At 38.2% G+C, this 21,544-nt stretch overlaps 1 protein-coding gene across 3 annotated transcripts in view; it reads right to left on the bottom strand.

The window, feature by feature from the left end:
• Positions 1–21,544, bottom strand: part of LOC124634892 (protein N-terminal asparagine amidohydrolase) — a 67,131-nt gene that overhangs the window by 28,775 nt on the left and 16,812 nt on the right. For 2 of the 3 annotated variants that reach the window (XM_047170560.1, XM_047170559.1), the window contains exon 2: positions 21,177–21,208. The gene's annotated coding sequence lies outside the window, so the exon portion shown is untranslated. Of the gene's footprint in view, positions 1–6,152; positions 6,334–21,176; positions 21,209–21,544 lie in introns of those variants that run through there. The other variant, XM_047170558.1, reaches the window with a different exon arrangement.

Raw genomic sequence — 21,544 nt, 5'->3', positions numbered from 1 at the left:
TCCTCAGCATGACAACGCCGCAACATTGAAATATAAATAAAAAAATGTTTATTAACGAACGCATTCAGTTGTGAATTCATAGCAGGCACTCGTGATGTCATTTAACGCTTAATTTGATAGCGTATCATGAATGAGACAAGAAAACCGATGAGCTTGATGGAACCCTTGACGAAGCATTTATTAATGAAACAATTCTTGTAATTATGTGTTTCAAAAAGTAAAAATAATTTCTCGATGGAACTCAAAAGCTTGAGAGAACTGAAATGAAAATTCAAGAAATAGCTGGCTTGTTTCGTGAAGTGTATATGATCATATCTTGGGGACTCACGAAGTGCACCTCACATTTCCGCGAAATTCTAAATTTTCTGAATTAAAATAGCAAAATCCGCAAGAAGCGAATACTAAAGTGGTTAAAGTTTTCGTAATTGGTAGAGAAATGTCAGAAGAGGTTTGCTTAAATGGTTATAGGGCGAGGGCATCGTCCTTACGTGCGTAATGTAGGGACCATATGTTTTAACGCATTCAACGACATTCTATTCAGTTTTCTGCATTTAATCGACGTTGCAGCGACAATCGGAACATTTAGCGATATAACAAGCGACGCACGTGCCCAACTAAGAACTCGAGAGTGGGTGGCGTGATTCTGCGATAACGCATTGAAGGAGAGGACCGATTGATCGGCCGATACTTCTCTACGTCGATTGATCCATGTTGTATTGAAACGTCACTGCTGCGATACAATCTTACCATCGTTAGGGTACCCCTCACAGCCTTTTACCAACATCACTTCTGTACGTGGGGAGCCGGCCACATTAGTTATTCAAATATGCGAACTCCGACTATCTGATAGTCGTTTCAACGGGGCTTTCAAGGTATTTTCTTCAATGATACTCGTGAAAAGAGGAATAACAATGCAACTACAATAACTCAAACATGAATAGATGGTATCCGTCAGGAGGAATATGAATATGAAAGAAGAACGTGAATATACTGGGGTCAGAGACGTTCAACTGACATAGATCATACTGTACATTTAAAAGCGTTATACTTGTTGTATATTAAATAAAAAAGCACGTGAAAGTACGTGTGACGAAGCAGGAGGGTGTAAGACCGTCGCAGGCGCATCCACGGTGAACTCGAATAAAGGCTCGTTACGCGCTCGCGCTCATGAATGATGGATGGCCGTGGCCGATCAGCCAACACGCGGCTCACCAGACTTTCCGAGCGTTTTGCTCCTATTACTGTTCCTACTCTTTATTCTTTCCCCTATAAGTGCCATAGTTCTGTGCACTACAAAGTGGTCAAGTATAATTTTGATGTCTGGTACGTATCCACGTGATTGACAAGTCCGTGCCGATGGTATCGGTCGTCATAAATAACACCGCCACCGCTAGTTAGTGCACATTCATTGCTTTATCGCCTTCGTGAGGCGAATGGTACAATATACTAGGTCCGTTCTAAGTGTTTATGCTCGCAATGATATAAGTATTAAAACACGACAGCAACAATTCCGAGAGAACATACGTATGGTGCTTTACTTTTTTGCATTCATTATGGTAAGGCATAACATGGGAACTCACGAAAAAGAAACAATTTTATTATCTTGTCAAGATACCAACGCAATAAATGTGGTAAATAACACGACCACCGGCATTGATGTATTCCGCGAATAAAGAAAACGTTGCCAGATTATTTGTCATCTAACCTGATACCTACATGATATTTGGCAACAGAAACATTTGACTTCAAGCAAACAAACTGATATAACGGCGATAAATATTTTAATACCATGACGGACGATGCTGCGATGCGAACATTTCTCAGCGAATACATTGCACGGGACAACGACAAGTGGAATAAATATTGCGATGACAGTGAAAGTAACCAATAGATAGCTGAACGGTGCGCGTAACGTACAGCGTTATAAATTCAATTACGACATTAATAAATATTATAATACATTTGAAATATAAATTATGACATTAAAGAGAGTCAACAGGTTTACACGGATGGCATTTCCCCGTACAATATATTAGGTGGGCACGTCGGACGGCGACCACCGTAGGGCCGGCGCAGACGCAACCGTTACTTCGTGTCCAATAAATTCAAGAACAAACGACAGCAATAAGGAACAGACCGTGTCCAGACATCCATCTCCTGTCAGCCGGTGTTCAGACTTATAAAGAGCCGCATCGATACGTCATACGTAAATAGCTGACCGATAAATCAAATTCGGTAACAGTACGCATAGATCGAACGAATAAAATCAAAGGGCTCATATTGTAAATAACATTTACATAATTCAAAAGGAAGACTAGATAGATGGTAGAGCAGAGGAGACGAATGAATGACGCTATCGATATAAATCTTGTTGAAGATTCAGACTTGAAATCAATGCATAAGCAAACATAACATGTTTAATGTGTAAGAACTACAACTTGGAATTAACGTTCCTGTTATTAAATAATTGGATTTCAAAACATAGGATGGAATATTAAACGTAATGGCCAGCTTCTGCAGCCATCACGTGTAAGTTTATGATAATATTGCAGAACAGCTTTTACAGCCATTAATAAAGTTTTATGATAGTTTTCCTTATTTGGTTTATTGACGTAATTGACATCATCGTAAGTATTTTTACTGGTGTTTCTTATGAGCCTAGTTGGTTATGTCACATAGTAAATTCAACCTGTTTAATTTATATCTTATTTTTCCTCTAAATCTTTCTTTCTCAAGCCCATTTACCTAATTCTATTTGAACCAGAATATATGAAATGTTGTATTTAGCAAACAAAACCACAGCACAAATATTGCACTCGCATAATTCGAAAACTCTGACGAGATTGATTACAATAACAATGATAACTATGAATAACAATGAATGGCTTATCGTTATCATTTTTATCAAACATACAATCGAATTTCCAGTACTGTTTGTTGTATTTATTTTTAGTGCAAAAATACGTCAGGACGTTGTTCATACGATCTGATATAATATCATCAAATGAGAGATAAGTGGATGCGGCAGATGGTCCAGTCCGGATGTTACTCATACACGTACAAAACTTTACATTGATAATAGTGCGAATGGAGCTCTCAATAATTACAATTGAAGACTTCCCGTCGGTCGAGTCGACTCATAAATTGAATAAATCAAATGCATTTGATATAAATGGAATCATGAGTATGGATCTATGTTCGCTTGCAATTAAAAGCTAACACATAGACATTAGAATTCATGATGCTTTTGGGTTTTGCAGACAAGATAATTTCTATCCTTCGGGTAGGTTGCCTCTCGTAAAGTGTTTTTGACATTTCGATGGCATTATGGTTAGCAAAATTGATAAGAGATGCAATATAAAGAAGAACAATAACTGTCTCCTCCGCGTTAACTGTTCCAATGCTCATACGTCATATACCCCTTACAAAACCAATTCCACGTAAATGGAAACCAATTCCACCAGTTCAACTTCTCTTGATTTATGTCTCTATCATATCTGTCATTCTCCAAATACCATACAAAGTCAAATAACGGCACCCACTTTGACATTACACTAAAGCCTAAGGCTACTAGGCAATAAAGGGAACAAATAGTATAGAATCAGCATCACATTAAGACGGGTGAGGCAAGGAATCTGAGATCGACGCTCGAGATCCAAACGTATAAAGTCACGTCAGGGCTATTAGTAAAACGGCTAAGGACTTCAAGACATGCAAAACCACACGCGAAGTACATTGCAAGCGATGTTCTTATTAGAGTAAAGCTGTGAATAAGTTTTTCAATTCAGTCATCTCAAGAATGTCAACTTAATTACGGTTTAATTTCTAAAATCCTCAAAAACAATTCATACTTTTCAGCGACTGAAAAAAGTCAGTTTTTAAGACCCACGTTTTTTGTAAGTATCCACTTCACATCACTCAACACATCGATGTAACTTTTACGTACAGGTAGGTCTTTCTCCTTTTCTATATCACCAAAACAGTAACTATTTCAGAAATCATGACAAAGCAAGGTCACAGTGGAGCCTGACATCGCACCAATAACTTAACCCCCGCGTTCCGAGTCAAGAGGTGCACATTATTGCCTATTAGCGGTCATAAAACTCATAGAGTGCACGCGCCGACCCAGACGCTACCCCCACGCATCGCACACGACAAAACGTCACTAATGTAGTTCAATTCATGGTTATGGAACTTGCTTATGACAATTTTGCTATGCTTACAGTTCGTTTTCTGATGTTTAGGAGTAAACAAGGTTTATTTCTCTCTCCTTTTTGCACAAGGACCAAGATCAATTCTTGTCCTTTTAGCCGCGACGTGTTTCAATTTTGGGTCATTTTGTCCGCAGATTCAGATTTTGACAAATTTTCTCACTAATAGCTTTTGGAAACAAGCGAAACCAAAAAACAAATTCTAACCAATCCAGAAATGATGCCACTCACCCGTCCATCTTGGCCTAGTTCTGTCATTGACGGACGGCGTACATGCAAAAAATACGCTTTTGCCTTCCTTATACGGAAAAGCACACTGTTCAATGAATATTATATTATTCAATACAGACATATACGGCAACTTTTACCTTTCAGTGCAAGTTGTAAGTGTTACTGTGCTGTGACTAGACGATGTCTCAGCCAATTTATCACTGTTTATATGTGCGGTTTGTTATTTATCTCTATTTCTTATAGCCTTATGGGGTTTGGGATAGCTTTACTACACTCGTTACAACTTACAACTGGACTTAGTAGTAGAAAGCCGAAAATATACGTCTTGTTGTGATAATAGTTACGCAGGCAGAAGTATTCAGTTGGCTATTATTGATGCTCATAAACTCTTGTGTTAACAACTTTTAGTAGCGCCTAACGACAGATTTACGCAGCGTTATGGATAAAAGGAGATGGTGCACCTACGCTAATCTTTTCGCGATCGCTGATACAAAATGTTTTTTATTCAACTTTTGCAATATTTAATTAAACATCATCTATGTTTGATACAGTGTTGACTCGTTATTTTTATCCGATTTGTAAATTATTACAGCACACCTGCTATTCTTATCAAAAATGCATTATTTAAATAAGCGTATAAACCAGAATAATATCATATCTTCAAAATGGGAAAATGTAGAGCGTCGTGACATATTCATAGAATCTGATTATCATAAACGATAATTTACACAATATAAAAACACCAATAAAATCCTACATCCTACATCTCAAGCGCATAAATCATAAGAAACAAATTCTGACCAACAATTTCTAATTTACAAGTCAATATAAAATCGATAAAGCTAAATTTTATTGAAAAATTCCGTCGAACTTATCTGATTAGCATTAATGTCTGCTTCCGAATTCATAGGAGAGGAATTTACATGTTTTCTAGCGGTTCTAGGATTCAATGTGTTTTGGCGTGTTATTGTATAATAAACAATGATGTATTCCGTCGCCGTAGACTTGTCATAGTTTCCACACATATCTTTTGGGACATCGTCAACATATTGCACACTTAATGATTGCCTTCGTACAGAACTTACATGAGTACTTTGACCGTCGTACGTACTATAATTTCGTCATTGACTGTCCCATTTAAAAGTGACGCTTGTAAACAATCGTATTTAATTATCTATAGTTTCTTTATGATCCATTAATTATTGTGAATCTGTCCAACAAATGGTGAATTTGTTATTTTTTGCTATTTTTTTTTTTACTCTTATACCCAGTATTCAACTTATGATACAAAATGTAGTCCCAAGAGACATATCTAATATAAAAAAGAATAGAGGCGTGAAAGTTTCCTTTGAAAACTGAAAAGGCGGCATTTGGCGCGTGCGTATAAGGCTCTAGCTCCGCCCACAATGAAGCAACAAGTAAAAAGTTTAGAACTCCAAGTTGATTAAACTTCTTGAAAATAATAAAACGCTATCAGTAAACACAACACGCCTCACAACCATCGTTATCATTCTTTAAAAAGTCCATACAATTTGTTTCTCTTATCATATAAGAAAGAACTATTCTGAATACGCACAACCATTAATCGGACCGTCTTGACAGATAACTTACACGTTCTTTGAAAAAAAGTATCGTTAGCACACAAAAAAAACAAAATAGGCCAAAAAACACAATCACAAAGATAAAGATTAACTAGCAACAAAAACTTACAGTCTCTCGGGGAAAATACGTCTTCTGTGGCGGAAGAGCTGAAAAAAATTTGAAACGCAAACACCAAAAAGTTATTCACACAGCACTCAGTTCATAAACACCGCACGTAAAAACATGAGACATGCGATAAAAGCGTCAAGCGTGCGCACTCGATGACGTCTCAACGTGGAATGGTATCTTGATGATGGTGAAGCGAAAGACCGGGGTGCGGCGAGGAGTGCGGGACTCGAGGCGGGGTGGGCGTGGCTTCGCAGGTGTATCAACTCGAACCATGATATATGCGCATGTTAACACTTGGTACGAACACGCCTCACTGTCACGTATGGAGCCGAATTGTCGGACCAATGTTTAATTGTTTATTTGAAGGCGAAAGTGTAATACACCCGAGGACTCATTAATAATATGTCTCGACAGTTTCGTTTTTAAGTGCCCGGTGTCAAGCGTTGCTGACACTTTGATGGCAGAAGAGATGAAGTCTTTAAGATAAGACCAATAGTGATTATATTATTTCATCCCACTTTGAATTGCTGTTGTTATCTATACCGTTTTTGTCATTACACTGACGGACGTGACATTAACTATTAACGGGCAATTAAATTAAATTGTTTTTTGTAAGAAGTTATCTTTGGATATCTCTTAAAGCGGATCTTAGCAACAAGTGCAGAATATTCAAGGAATTAGGGCCTTAGTTCCGCAACAAGTACAAAATTGCACAATTCCAAAGGAGGCTGGCATAAAAATCAACAGCTACTTACTACAAACCAACCCACGTATAATTACAGTAACCTTCAAGCGCGATTTCTTTAACTCGCAGGATCGCTCGTGTAAACAGCGCGTTGGCATTAGCGGGCCGCAATTGCAAACCAGTGGTGAACTATAATTCTTGTTGACGTCTTAATAACAAGCATCCCTTCCGTCAGACCGGCCCGAGATTTATCACCACCGCGAACATTCACAGCTCAACTGTCAAAACCCTTATCACTATATAACACTATAAAGCACATAATCCTTTACCTCAACCCACTTCATATATTACAAATCAGCAATACAATCATATTAGAAATTAGTGCTAAATTCAGAAACTTAATTAAAGTCGCCATAGCTAGTAATTACCCTATTTTGAATTATTTTAATTGGTTTCCTTTAGCAGGTGGCTGTAAAATCGATTTCTGTGTACTATAAACTTTATGCCGCCCTTTAGGGTTCGATAACCACTATGTATGCAATGTACTACTTACAGTACTGTCGTTGAATAAGTTCATATGTATTTAACTTAACATATATTATTTGCACATAAACACCAATTTATATGGAGAACTTGTAGTACGAAACCTGTGTATACCAACATACCCTGTATAAATCCGTGGGAGTCTTTTTATTTCAAATAGACCTTTGCAGGCTCTCAAAAAACTCCTCGCTAGTTTCTTTAAATTTTGCCAAATTCAGGATTTCTAGTGTTATTAGAGGATAAAAAGTCCCTCTTCCTCCAATTTTCTAAACTGTCAAAGAGGCTAACAGCAACCTTCAAAGTCATTAAAACAGCTGCTAACACGTAAACGGGCGCGAAGTTGGTACTCGCATAATTGCGAACTCGTTCCTACCTCGCTTAATTAACTCATAACTCAAACTCGCACTTATCGCGAGCTGCAATGAGCAATCTCCCACGGTCGTACGCGGAGGGCAAAATGCGATAAATAAAAGAATCGTATCGAATGTATCGATATACAAATGTTTTATGGATACAGCTATCGACAAAGTAGATCTAGATTTAATTGAAATACAAGATTCTGGAAATCTATAACAATAGATCATGTCATAATTAATACATCAGCCCTAGTCCATACTAGGATCTTTAAAATAGAGGATAAGCGAGTCGATTGACTGGTAACCAGGAACTCAATCCCCAGCCAAAACTTTTAAGATTGAAGACGCTGACATAGGATTAAAAAAAAAAGCTTTTCATTTGCTAAATCGGCAACAAACGAGTTTGTCTAAATGCAAATATATGACAAAACTTACCAACAAAAATATGCTTAGCAACAATCAATATTACAATAATTCTAATAATATAACACAACCTTGACTCCACATGCAAATCATGCCTTATTTAAAACATAAACGACAATTACTAACATTCTAAACACACATTATAATCACACATAGACAATCGTGAAAGGTTGCACGTAAATAATCAGCTGATCCGGTGATTTAAATACCAAACAATGGTACATACAAACATTAAATCTTGCAGTTTCACAATCCAGCCAAAGAAGCCTGAGACAATAACGGCCTAAACAATGTAAACTATATTGACATTTGAGAAATAATATTTATTTAAGAACATACTAACGAGTACTGCTACAATAACACTGGTGTAATTCTAACAATTTTGTGTATTGCAAATGATGAGAACCTCAATTTTCGTAATACTCCTTTGTGCACAAGAAGCTACTCATGCAAGATTACCCGCTACAATAATCAACCCAATGAATGCAAACCAATCTCAGAAACACATACCTAAATATTACATCACGTCATAAAATGTAAAAATACCAATAAAAATTATTTACGTCCAATTTGTGACTACCAAACCCACAAATTATACAATCAATAAATCACTTTGATATATACAAATTATCGCCAAAGATTTCACTTCGATTAATAATTATTTCGTTTTCACTGTGATTATTGCTATTAATAGTTATTTACATGTAAACGTCGCACGCGCAGATAGATGGTAATGACCGGCTGCGCCAACGCATCGCGCAGGTGCAATCATACAGTATAGCGCTAGGCGGGGCGCGCCGATGATTGATACTACCTAAATTTTATTCTCCGCTCAACATCAAAATAAAAATAATCACCGTGCCCTACATACATGTTCATTTTTATTCGAACGCGGTGAAATATCTATTCCTATTATTGAATTAGACTTAACACAACTAATAGATGTTGAGAAATCTATGTCCAAGTTTGGTGTCATGTACAAATTATTTTAAAGTACGGTGACATAAATCAAGTGGAATAGCTTTATTATTAAGTTAATCAGCTTACACGCGCATACAATTTCCCATATTTCTCTTTCCAATACAATACGAAAACAATTTTATTCGATAGTTCGCTTGACACCGAGGCGGCTCTCAAGAAGATATAAAGATAAGCATCGCATAACTATTATGGATTTCTTAACTTTCCCGCTTCATCTGCGTCTATATGGCGCACAATTACATCGGCATAATATATTAAAATGAAAGCGCGTGCGCGCCCATTCGCAGTGAGAGACCGGCCGTACCCAGAAGTAGTATCACGCAACGCCGTTTATAATTCAACAACAATAAACAGATAGTTAATTGCGATGCTGTCACGGGCGCAGTATATGGTAATGAGGCGTAGGGATCGCGGCTGCATGGACAATATCTCTCGACGGTGAAAGGTAAGTCGACGTCGGCGCAAACGGCGACAGAAGGCGTGGAACGACAAGGGATACCATCATCAGTCATTGCAAGACATGTCAATATGACAAATTCACCATTAGATAAAAATATCAAAAAAAATACACGGAGCACTGAACCATTGTAGAGCCAAATAATTTATGAAAAATAATCTTTTAGAAAATGATCAAGCCTTATGTTGCAAAAAGCCAAAAAGTGAAAGACGTGTGCCAAACTCCAAAAGAAAAAACAACCCTCAACTATTCCAGCAGCCAGTTCAACCCTCAATAAGCTAAAAACAAAAGCTAGAACCACACACATGGGCACATGACACTCCCGCTAGAACGAACCAACTTGCACCAAACAAGCATAGTGTTTGCTTAGCCCATGGCCCGTGTCTGTGAGATAGGTGGTGTACATGCGCTTTCAGGTACGCCCGCCACAATCTGAGTAGCTGACACCAATAGGTTTTTATCAGCACCCATCGGGGTTATGAGAAAGTTATCGAGTGAAGCTGCTTGGTATTAGGGCTAGAGGATGCACTTGTTGCTAGCTTGGCTTTACGGCTCGTGTGCAAATTCAATTGGATGAGGTTTTACTTGCATCTATTCGAAGATAGAATGAATTTGTGCTTTTAAGGTTCTGTATTGGTTCTTGAACAAATGGGTATGGAGGTACGTCGTTAATTATACATTTCTTCTGTGTCATTATTTATCTGGGCCATAATGTAAAAAAGGCTTCTACAGATTACTCAGCTATGGTCACAAGTGAATGCATTACTGAGTAAGTCCACTAACATAAATAAGTAATGCAACTTAGGAAAGCAATTGACCGAGATAGTAGGGCAGCTAAGTATAATTTACGAGAAAATAAATTGTACATATGATCGTAAACATATCACGTAACTCAAAGACAATATGACATCGATATAATGAGACAATGTATAAACGTTGATATATTGGATAAAACTACCCAGGAAGGAGTAAATCAAACTTAAGTACACCATAAAATCACTAATAACGCCCTATCTAGGCATCTCAGTAATAGTAGCTTCAATGCAGACAATTACCAGTGGCATGATTAATTATTTCCTTATTTACTTTGAGAACAAAAACAAGCTCAAACGCGAATTAGATGAGTTTATTATAAGACCTTGGACTACTAATAACTGGTTGAAGACAAATTAAATGTCAACTTAATTGATGCTTGCAGTCTATCAGGCACTTCTAAGATGTCAAGCGATTTTTTCAAAAGGTTAGGTTATTTAAAGACTCATATTTTATTACAGACTTTGCTGTGAAATGTTGATAAAGTGACATGTAAGGTTTTACATTATTCATTTAGTACCAAGTAGATCACGCATTAGCTGAAAGATTTGATTCATGAAGAAATAGACAAAGGTCATATACAGTTCCAAATCTTCACAGAAAAGATTTCAAATCAATCACATAAAAAATGCCATTCCAATTAAACAAAAACCCTTCACGCATTTATTTTCTTCTCATCTGGCAGAAGTTATTTTCACTGCGCAAAACATCTCAACGAAGTCGTTTTCATTCCCAAGCTTTTATAACTGAATGAATTTTCTATATAGACCGGCTCGTGAAACGAGGACGAAGCCTTAACGATCTAAAATCACAGTGTTGAGCTTCAGCGACATTTACAGCACATTATGTACCTATCACATAGTGTTGTGCACGGCATCTAGTAACGAGTTAACGAATAGAATTACGATCTAATTATACAAATGCCGGTTGAGATCGCGTTGTAAATGTCATTTCACACTTACACAGGCTTAGGCGGTTCGGTTCTCACGATATGCTTGCTTTGCTGTTTCCGCGATTAGTCGAGTTACCACGGACAACGATATAGGGCTAATTTTACGAGTACTGCTTGTGTAAGCTGGCTCTAATGAGCAGACATTGTGGTAAGTGCGGCCCGAGCAGACGCGCGACCACTTGAATCTTTACGTATTGAATCCATTTTATATTCGTTAGTAGGATATACATATGTTGACGATATGGCGAAAGTTGCAGGAAATTATTTGATTGATTTGACGAATCTTACATTTCTCGACTTGATTGTCGGTTTAAAATACGTACTTGATTAAAACCATTTTCCTCCCCAGCTATTAAAATGAATAGATGCAACACTTCACTTCAAGCTTACAGCTCGCTACTGATTTTCGGAAACAGATCCTTAGACCCATTAAGTAATAGGTTGAAATGAAGCAACTACAGCGATATTTCCCACGCAGTGAAAGAAAAGCCGCAAGTAAGTGCCATACATTGTAACTTTCGTAGAAACTGCACAAACGCTGGCAGCAATTCCTCTTGCTACCATTTGCGAGTTCTACTTACACCCTAGGGGAACAGCTAGTTACAAACACGCACGATACCAATAAGAACGTATCAACGAGTTACAATTTAGCTGCGATCGATAACCAAAGTCTCAGTTACAGGGAGTCGTGTAAAGGTCAACGCATACACGACTGCCGTGTGTAAAATAATTCGTATTCGAAATCGGAGTGCGGAGAAACAAGAATCGCTGCGAAGCTTACGAACAACTGGATCCCGGCGGTTGTGATAAGTAGGACTTATGTTAGAACTGCGCCGGTCGTGTTGTATTATCAATAACATAAAGTAGAGTAAGCTGATCTGGAGGGATCTGGGCGCTCCAGCTACTTGCTATTTTAGTGCACTCAAACTAATAAGATCATATTTGGAGACCAAGAAAATGCGTTTACTTAAATCCAATCAACACAATATAAACCTGCACATAATTATAAATAAACCATGTAACTCTCCAAGAAAATTACTTCCATGAATTTAACAAAATAAAACAACATAGATATAGATCAATAAATTCCAGCCCAAGATGTGCTAGAAACGGAGAATAAAATAGAATCTTGAAAAACGGTAGCGAAGAAAAAGGCCAATGCATTGCTGCAAAAAGAGTAATTCCACCCCTTCTTTATGGAGAGCCTACAGCGACACAAGGCATTCGCACATATTTAACAGCTACAAACACTTCTTATCTGACGATGTCGCAAGCGAAAGTAGCTAGTTTGCCCTTAAACGTTTTGTAAAGAGTTATTAATATGGACGGCTAGGTGTGGCGTTCGGCTGAATGTGAAGCTTGAAAGATTTAATACCGACTTGAAATGTTCGATCTTTGGCAAGGCTTGATAAGTGTTTTGCATATCTCCCGTCTTTAGTACTTGTGTCGAAAATACTACTTTCGAATAAATTTCCGGTGATAAGTATATCCCTTCTTATCAAAAAGTGGTTTTCATACTAAATTTTTATCTATTCTCGGAAATAAACTTGAAAGTGATTTTCGATAGAACTATCGAAATCTAGATACCGTCGTCGGTCGGTATCACATGGAAATCGCAAAAATACTCAATTTATTTATACGCATATGCGTGCTGAAAACATCTATAAGATAAGGATAAAAGCAAACCATCGTTACAGGACTGAATAGACTCTTCCACCATTTTATTACATCGATACTCCACGATGATTATTGGCGTATATCGAAGATGCAAACGATAATAGACACACGTTTCAAAACTAATGTTATTATGCATCGAACATTTCAATACAAATTATCATTGAAAACGCCACGAACAAAAAGCGTGAGGCATCCAATTTCACGGGCACTAAATAAAATTAGCATCAACTTGACAGAATAACAAAGCGGTCTCAATAATTCGCACAGAACGAGCAAAGCGAACGTATGGACACACCCCATTAATCACAACACACCCAATATACTTACACTCAATAATTTAATGAAAGTATAAATTACAAAAGCACAGAATTCAATGCAGCTAATATGCAATAATTGCCATAACCATCGGCGTTAGACCAATGATATTATAATGTCCGTAGGCGCAACGTGCAATCAAGAAAGAATGGTGCGTTAACATTTCTCTTAGAACGCAATTACAATTCAATTTTCTGTGAAGTACTAAACCATGCAATAAGAAGGCTATCGGCACAGGTAAGAAGAATAATGGCAGTGGCTGAAAGGTGGGCGATTAAATCAAAGGTGATTGTTGTCGCACCGTCAAGACAGTCATTGCTGTCCCCAAGTTTATTACCAACTAAGCTGCATAATCAAATTCGTCCATCGTAGCAGCAAAGTAAACAAGCTTTAAAATTGCAAGATGAACATAACGGGACGTGGTCGTTCTGTTCGCGTCGCGTTCGCTTGCGTCTCAGATAAGATTCGCAAAGTCCGACTCGCGCCTATTGAGGGTCGTTACGAGACGCTGGCGCGAGATGATCGATAATAATGGTAATTTCGCTTGGAACACGTGTAGCATCGCTCGTCGGCGCGATCGCGATCGCTGCATACCTACCCTATTAGGACGTGCTAAAGGCAGACTAGATGACAGAAGTGGCCTGCAAACTGTTCTTATCGCTTGGGAATTTCTAACTCATTGTTTGTACATTGACGATGACCAATAAAATAAAAATATCCGCGTATTATCTTAGTATGTCCGTTTTATCAGATTTGTACACAGACTTTTATTAGAAGTACAAACCCTCAACTCGGTGCAAACGGCTGTCTGCATCCCAATTACAATAAACAGAACAGAATTACTCCTAACAGAGATGCAAGCCACCCGGCGTTTCGTGTTAGGCATTGAGATATGGATACGGCTCGCGTCACAGATACCCATTGAGAAGACGACACAAGGGGCTTTGCCGAGCAAACTGTGTGTATTTATGGGACGTCCAGCCTTCCCGGAGACTATAATGGCAACACAATATCACAATACGGGCATAGATTTATGCCCGGGCGCATCGCGTTCTCGCACGCGGAAATCCCATAGTTATTTACCGGTTGCGAGTTAAGTGCGGCAGATTTATCGGTGGTGCGCTCGCGCCGGGCCGACCGACGATCTCGTTTCCGTGCGTCCCGTCCGCGTCCGCGCAAGTGCACTATGATAAATACCGCCCTGCTCTATGATACCACTATATCACGGCTTAAGGGAAATTTAAGCGCACTCAGCATAATTGCGGCAGAAGGATTGCGTGTAATTGTGGTGCACCAAGGTTACTGGGCCTGCCATCGTTATGCATCTGCGTAGCGTCCTTGATGAGCGATCGTGACCATCTTGTCTTAACATCATGTTGTTACCATTCATGGTGGCCATATTTACTAACTGTATCCTAGATCTTATATTCCGCTACATATGTGAACTCTTGATAAGTTAATGATCTTTTTAATTTTATTGAAACAGTAAATCTGTCGCCAGGATCAATCGTACTAACACCGAGAAGTGAAGCCAGCAATTAATTTGTAATTTGAATAGACTTCGCAGAAACACTTTCAACACTAATGATGCTGGATCTGTCCTTTTGATGTTATTTTTACACCAGGAAATAGGCGAGTTAAAATTTCCATTACACTGATGTCAGCCCACAAAGGGTACACGTATAGCCAGCTTCGACGTTGTATTATTACGGTCCCGTGTGAAATTACACTCGGTCATTTGTCAAGAGCGAAGGAGGCGCTAGCTAGACTTGGTGTTCCACGGTTATTAATTTCATTAGCCCGCTCTTAATCAAACGCAGACGCGGCGGTGGGTGTGAACGGCACGACGCCTGTCCACCATTACTAATAATATTTACAAGTATCAATGAACACCATGACTTGTTCGCGCGATAGCTCATTTATTTACGTGTCAATGACCCGACTTAGACACCAATTTGGGTTTTCTTAAAACCACAGTACAATTTCGACACGCGATTGAGAAGATTATTACACAGAAAAAGTGTCATAATTGCATGTACATTACAAGAGAGTAAGTAGGATAATTCTGTCAGGAGCCAATTCGCCAGCTCATAATATCAGCTCATAGATCATCTCGACGCTGTGCCGGGACAAGCGGTGAGGCTCAATTGTCGAGATTGGCATAATGACACGCGCCCGGGGCCACCGGCTAACTTATGACCACATTACCGTGACACGCTTGACGCATGTCCAATTATTACATACAATCTGTTTGCTCGTGTAAAATATGAATAAGGCGCCAAGCGACCATTAATAAGAACATATCGTGTGTAGGATGTTAGTCACTTTGAAGGGACGAGATAATGTTGCTTGTAAAATAAATCCTAGACGCGGCACGCCGGGAAACAAATGAACCGACTAAGGGAAAAATATTGCAAAAACTGTTTAAAATATAGCCCACATTGTTACTCGTAACATGAGATATATTAAACCGCTGATGGTGCGGGACTGAATATGTTTTAATTAGAAATAAGATATTGGGCCATCCTAGCTAGAATATTTGAATTTTGCATGCTTTGTCTAGCTGTAAAATATTGGAAGCATCTATCAGGCGTTTGATTGGCTATCTGCAACGACGATCGGCAGTTTTCATTTATTCTTGGCTGCGTCGGAAGGGTTCGCGGAAAACAATCATGGAAGATACATCCCTTGAGCGGCCCAATCAGCTGAAACAAATAGCGATCATTCATCTACACGAACAGCCGCGGCTGGAATCTTTAGCTTCTGACACGTTACACCACTTCATTTGTACGTATTCATAATTTAGAAAGATAAAATGGAGAAGTGGCTTCTGTTAATCATTGTAACGAAGTCGATAATCTTCATTATAATTACGATTAATATCCGAGTATTGCCCAATAACGAGACTGGACAAGTCAGATAACTGATGCGGGTAGTTGACAAAATATTGTTGTTCGCGAGTGGACAGTGCCGGGCCGGTAATCCGACGGGCGGGGGACCTTAATTAATGAACATTACTTAAACCGATTAGCCGTAGACCGCCCGGACAGTGGTCACGGTCTAAGTTTTAGGAGAAACACGGTAGATTGGCGTAACGAATTCAGGAATATGAATGAAAATAAACATGACTCCGAAAATATTTGACACGTCAGCAGTTTTTTTATTAATTACTAGAAGTGTTTATATATGTTCACAAGCATTTTGGCTTTCATGACGTCTGTGTTTTTCAACTTTTATAAAAGAAAACTTTTTGAAAAAAACTTCTTTTCTCTTCATGTAATATTTTCGCACAAATTACCGCAGTCTCTTACATTTTGCGCAGACGCCTTTTTATCTAATAATACGAAGCACTAAACGCCGCAATATATGGGTATGTCACGATTTATCTATTCACCCATTGAGAATTTATACTTTAGGGCTCCAATTAAGTAGGAGGCAAAATATATTACCCATGTTATGGTATTATTTAATTTTAAACAAGCTGTATTGGTGTAGTACTCTTGTACCTAAGATTTACTGTGAGACTGTGAAATTCACGAAAGGCCGTGGACCCAACTCTCCAACTCTGGTCCCAACTCTAATTGTTTCTTTTCGATTAGCTAATTGGAACGAACAGGGGCAACATTTGATAAGTCTTGATAAAATACAGCGTTTTCGAAGGCTCCGAAGCAAAAGCCATCATAAAAAGATATACATAGATCTTTAAAATTTTGCTCCACATCTGTAACCTCTCATGGATCATGGTTTCAATATACATACAGAATATACATACATAGTTTCTCTTCAAGCATTGTTTTACTGCTCCACATATTTCCTCTGACACTCCTATTCCATTTAGAGTTGCGTCTTTGAGTCTTAGCAAGTTAATCCCTAAGATACAGGGCCTTGTCCACTCAAGGCAGATTAAATGGAGCAATCGATAAACTCATTAATAACTATTACGACTCGCCAAGTTTGTGACTTCATAATTATTTATAGGGTGTTAACAGTTAATTCTTAAAGTCCATCCATTTAGAATATTTAATGAGTTGATTAAGTATTCTAAAATCGTAGAACTTTGTTATTAATCGGCTTTCAAATCTTGTTATTTGGTTTGTTGTAATCTTTTGATTAGCTAACGAGGTCTAAGTAAAATTGTGACGCATCTAGCTTTTATTTAACTTGGATGATATGAGAACCGTTTTCTATTCTCTTGTGAAAACAATCTAACTTATGTAGTTCTTTACTAGTGGCTAAACTGGAAACGGCCTGTCATTATCCATACTTATAATTTTAGCCCTGCTCATATACGCATTGCACAAACTTTCAACACATAGGTTCTTCAACTTTATGAACTCACTAGCTTTTGCCCGCGACTTCGTTCGCGTGGAATAGTGACTTCCGGCAGATTTGTGTGTAATGACACCATTGCGCGATTAACACCATCTATCTACGGAGCATAGGAACAGCTCGACATTTGACCAATAGATGGCACTGTATGTCCGTAATAAATTTTATTTTTTATTTTTATTTTTTTGTAATAAAATCTATCCTATGTCCTTTCTCAAGTTTCAAACTATGTCTGTACCAAATTTCACACAAATCGGTTCAGTAGTTTAGGCGTGAAGAAAAGACAGACAGACAGACAGAAAGACAGACAGACAGAGTTACTTTCGCATTTATAATATTAGTTTGGATTTCCTCCATTGCATCTAACAGGATTCACATTTAGAAAATAAGTATAATTAACGCGACAAGTTTATAACGACATCTTCGTAATAAAGAATTGATTTGATTTTGTAATCTGTACCTCTACACAGACACTCATTGGCTCCATCCATGCTCCGTTTTTTTTATTAATAAACATTACTACCCATGTTTATTAATAAAAAAACAATTTTGGACTTTTAAGTATCTAGTTAATTAAATAATGGCATTATTAAGTTAAACTATAATCTAATCAGGTTATTTTATATCCCGTCGTTAATTTTATGTTGCTTACTAGATTATAGGGTTACTTATTTAAACATCCAAATATCTTTATTTTTTTCGTGACAGTTTACTTGCCCAGAAACATTTTCTTAGTGTAAACGCAGCATAGCACGCATCTGTGAGGGTCCAAGTGATCGGTACAAATGGCCGATATTCGTCTTTGAGACTTCTCCTATTTCAATATGGCGACGAATAAACGCTCGTTAATAACAAATGTAAAATTGCGGATCTGAATTATGCATCAATATTATAAATATCGGTGGTTTCAAAAAAGGATTTTGCGATAGTTGTTTAATTAATTGAAGTACATTAATACAATGCAAGTTAACGTTAAGGCGCGGCTCCACCGCAGTGCACGCTGTGCACGGACACGCGGCGCATTTTAGCTGCGTGTATTCATTTGTTTGACAACGTGGATCTACGTTTCCACTGAAGTACACGAATATGACCCACGACTATGTATAGCGTGGCACGGCGCACGGGTAGACCCACGCTGACAGCGTTAAGCTACGTAACCGCTTACAACAACTGCTCTGCGATAACCGAGCTGTACATAGTCGTGGGTCTTATTCGTGTACTCCAGTGGAAACGTAGACCGACGTTGACAGCGTTGAGCTATGTAACCGCCTATTCGAGCAAGCCACGCGTGTATCAATGACGTCAATTCATGAGTAGCCTCTCCGTGGGTTGCAGTGGACACAACCACATACATTTTCTTACAAAGCGAAACTTAATACACGTGCGTAGCCTCTCCGTGCACCGCGGTGGAGCCGCGCCTTTATGAGCTTCTAACATCTTTCATAGTTCTTAATGAAAATTCGCATATACGATTGAGATTACCACTTTCTACAAGTCACGCTGAAAATGGATACCATATACCGCTACATAGTTATAAACACGATGTACAGATACCTAATAAGCCACTTAAATTAACTACAGCGCGGCAATAAATACACTTTATCTCAAAAATAATAGCTCATTCGTAATCTTAATAACAAATCTACGATACAAATTTTCTCACTGGCCTATTACAAATAATATTGAGATTCAATTAGAACCTATTTCTCTAGTATTAATTGGAGTCGTCTGCTAACCAAGAGAACGAACTTTGAAACCAGAATTTTACTGGAAATGCCATATATAAACTACAACACTGAAAATCTGCAGATCCTCCAAATAAGTTCCCCAAAACTCTGAAGCAAAGTGCACGATGAAATGTGTCGATATTTAGAAAGTTGGTAGAAGACTCTTCTAGTAAAATAAAGTCAATGTTAAAAAGATTAATGCTGTTCATAATATCGCACGGGCAGATAACCGAGTAGATACCTCAGGGGTGTGTCCGACGGGCGGAGCCGGGGCTAACGTAGAACGCAGAGACAAGAAATAAACAATATCCATTTGTGTTTGTAATATTGAAAACGGGATTAAAATTAAATTCAAAACACTAACGCCAAGTGTAAATAGTAATTACATTATCTTTATTGTTAAAACGCATCTTGTAAGCAAAGTTAAATGCCGTTAAAATTAAATGATTTCACAGAATTTACTACTTCGTGACTCACACAAAAGTGTTGATCGGGCCAATATATCTGAGGTGTCAAATGTAATATTTATTGAACTTGGTTAGGCATTCGCTGCGCTAGACATTTTTAGGTACGAACGTGACCTAAATCTAAACGTGAAGGTGTGCCTCTAACGTACATGAAACCGCAAGCCCAAACACAATTCACCTCTGCAATACGCAAAGGTCTAAGCAGATGGAAAGAAGCGCAGCGTCGTCACGACCGTACAACCACTCAATTTCTAAAACAAAGCCGGGGCTATACATTATTGTATTAGCCGCTACCGTTACATGCAACTAGAGATCCTGCCCTTACTACCGATCGGCTTTGTTTAACGAACGCTAAGCTATTAACACAATAGCGGAATTCAGTAGACACTAATTGGCTAAGATTTTAGAACTTAGGGCCAGTTGCATCGTGTTTAATTTATTCGTAATTATAGCTGCAATATGGATACTGACTTCGACGTATCTACTTATCTTTTATCGTACTTCTAGTATTCACTAATTTATGTATCTTTTTCTCAATTCGGCACTGTAACACCAGAAATGTTAGTATTTGGAACTAACATTGTTTGTGGTTGTAATTGGGTACACTGACCAGTGACCGAACACCGTAGACAATTCGTATTCAATTATTCTTTCTGAAATGTCAAGACTTCAAAAAAGCTATTAAATTAATATGATTGATTTACTTTTACCGTGTCTACTTGCATGTCATAGACCACGAAATGTCAGAAAAACACAAAAATAAACAGACAAGCGTAAAATTAAAGCCAAATGTCATTCACTTGCAGCAAGAAGTTCCTTTCGATCATAATCAGACGTCGCGATCACTCATAGTAGGGGTCTGTAAGTCTTGTATCGGGCGCAAGAAATGGGAACCCGGCTCTTATAAAGACATGTTCGATTTAAAATTCACTCCCTGTACAGCAAAAAATAGGTCTTGGATGCGCGAGCGCACATTATGCAGGCGTGCCGCACGATCCGTGCAACTGAATGTTCCACAGGGAATGTTAGACTCGGAGACAACGATGCTACAAGCTTCGGTATACTACAATGGGGTGTGTTGAAAAATCGAATCACATGTTCTTTGAACTTTTTGTACAAGCTTAACTTAGTAAGACATTATATTGTAACTCTGCTTTCATCGCAGTTAGGGATGCCTAGAACGCTTTACTTAAATACAAGAATAAGAAAGCCAGTTTGTTGGGCTTTCGGTAACAACATATACGAGAATTGATGGAATCAAATCAATTAGGTAATGAAATAAATGTAAATTGTACGTACCGAACAAACATCACGCAGCCGCCTGCTTATATCTGAAACAAAACATACTCACTTAAAACACCCATAACACAAAGCAAGCGTCGATACAAAACTTTAATGGCAATTTAATACACGTGAACATGATCGAGGAAGCAATTTCCAAACTAATCTCTATGCAAATATCTTACAACAATAACGAGAGTTCATTAAATCCGATCGGCGAACACTAATTTTATCTACACGAGATTGGAAACGCATCCCTGGAATTTAGCTCCATAAACCAAAGGCTCTAATAAATTCAGATGACAAATTATCGAAGCAATTTACATCCATTTTAGATTAAACAGCTCTAAATTACTATCGTAAAGATGGCTGTTAAGAATATAGAA

This window comes from Helicoverpa zea, chromosome 12 (genome assembly GCF_022581195.2).
Source record: "Helicoverpa zea isolate HzStark_Cry1AcR chromosome 12, ilHelZeax1.1, whole genome shotgun sequence".
Taxonomy (NCBI): domain Eukaryota; kingdom Metazoa; phylum Arthropoda; class Insecta; order Lepidoptera; family Noctuidae; genus Helicoverpa; species Helicoverpa zea.
The sequence above is the reverse complement of the archived record's forward strand: the minus strand, read 5'-3'. Positions and strand labels throughout refer to the sequence as shown.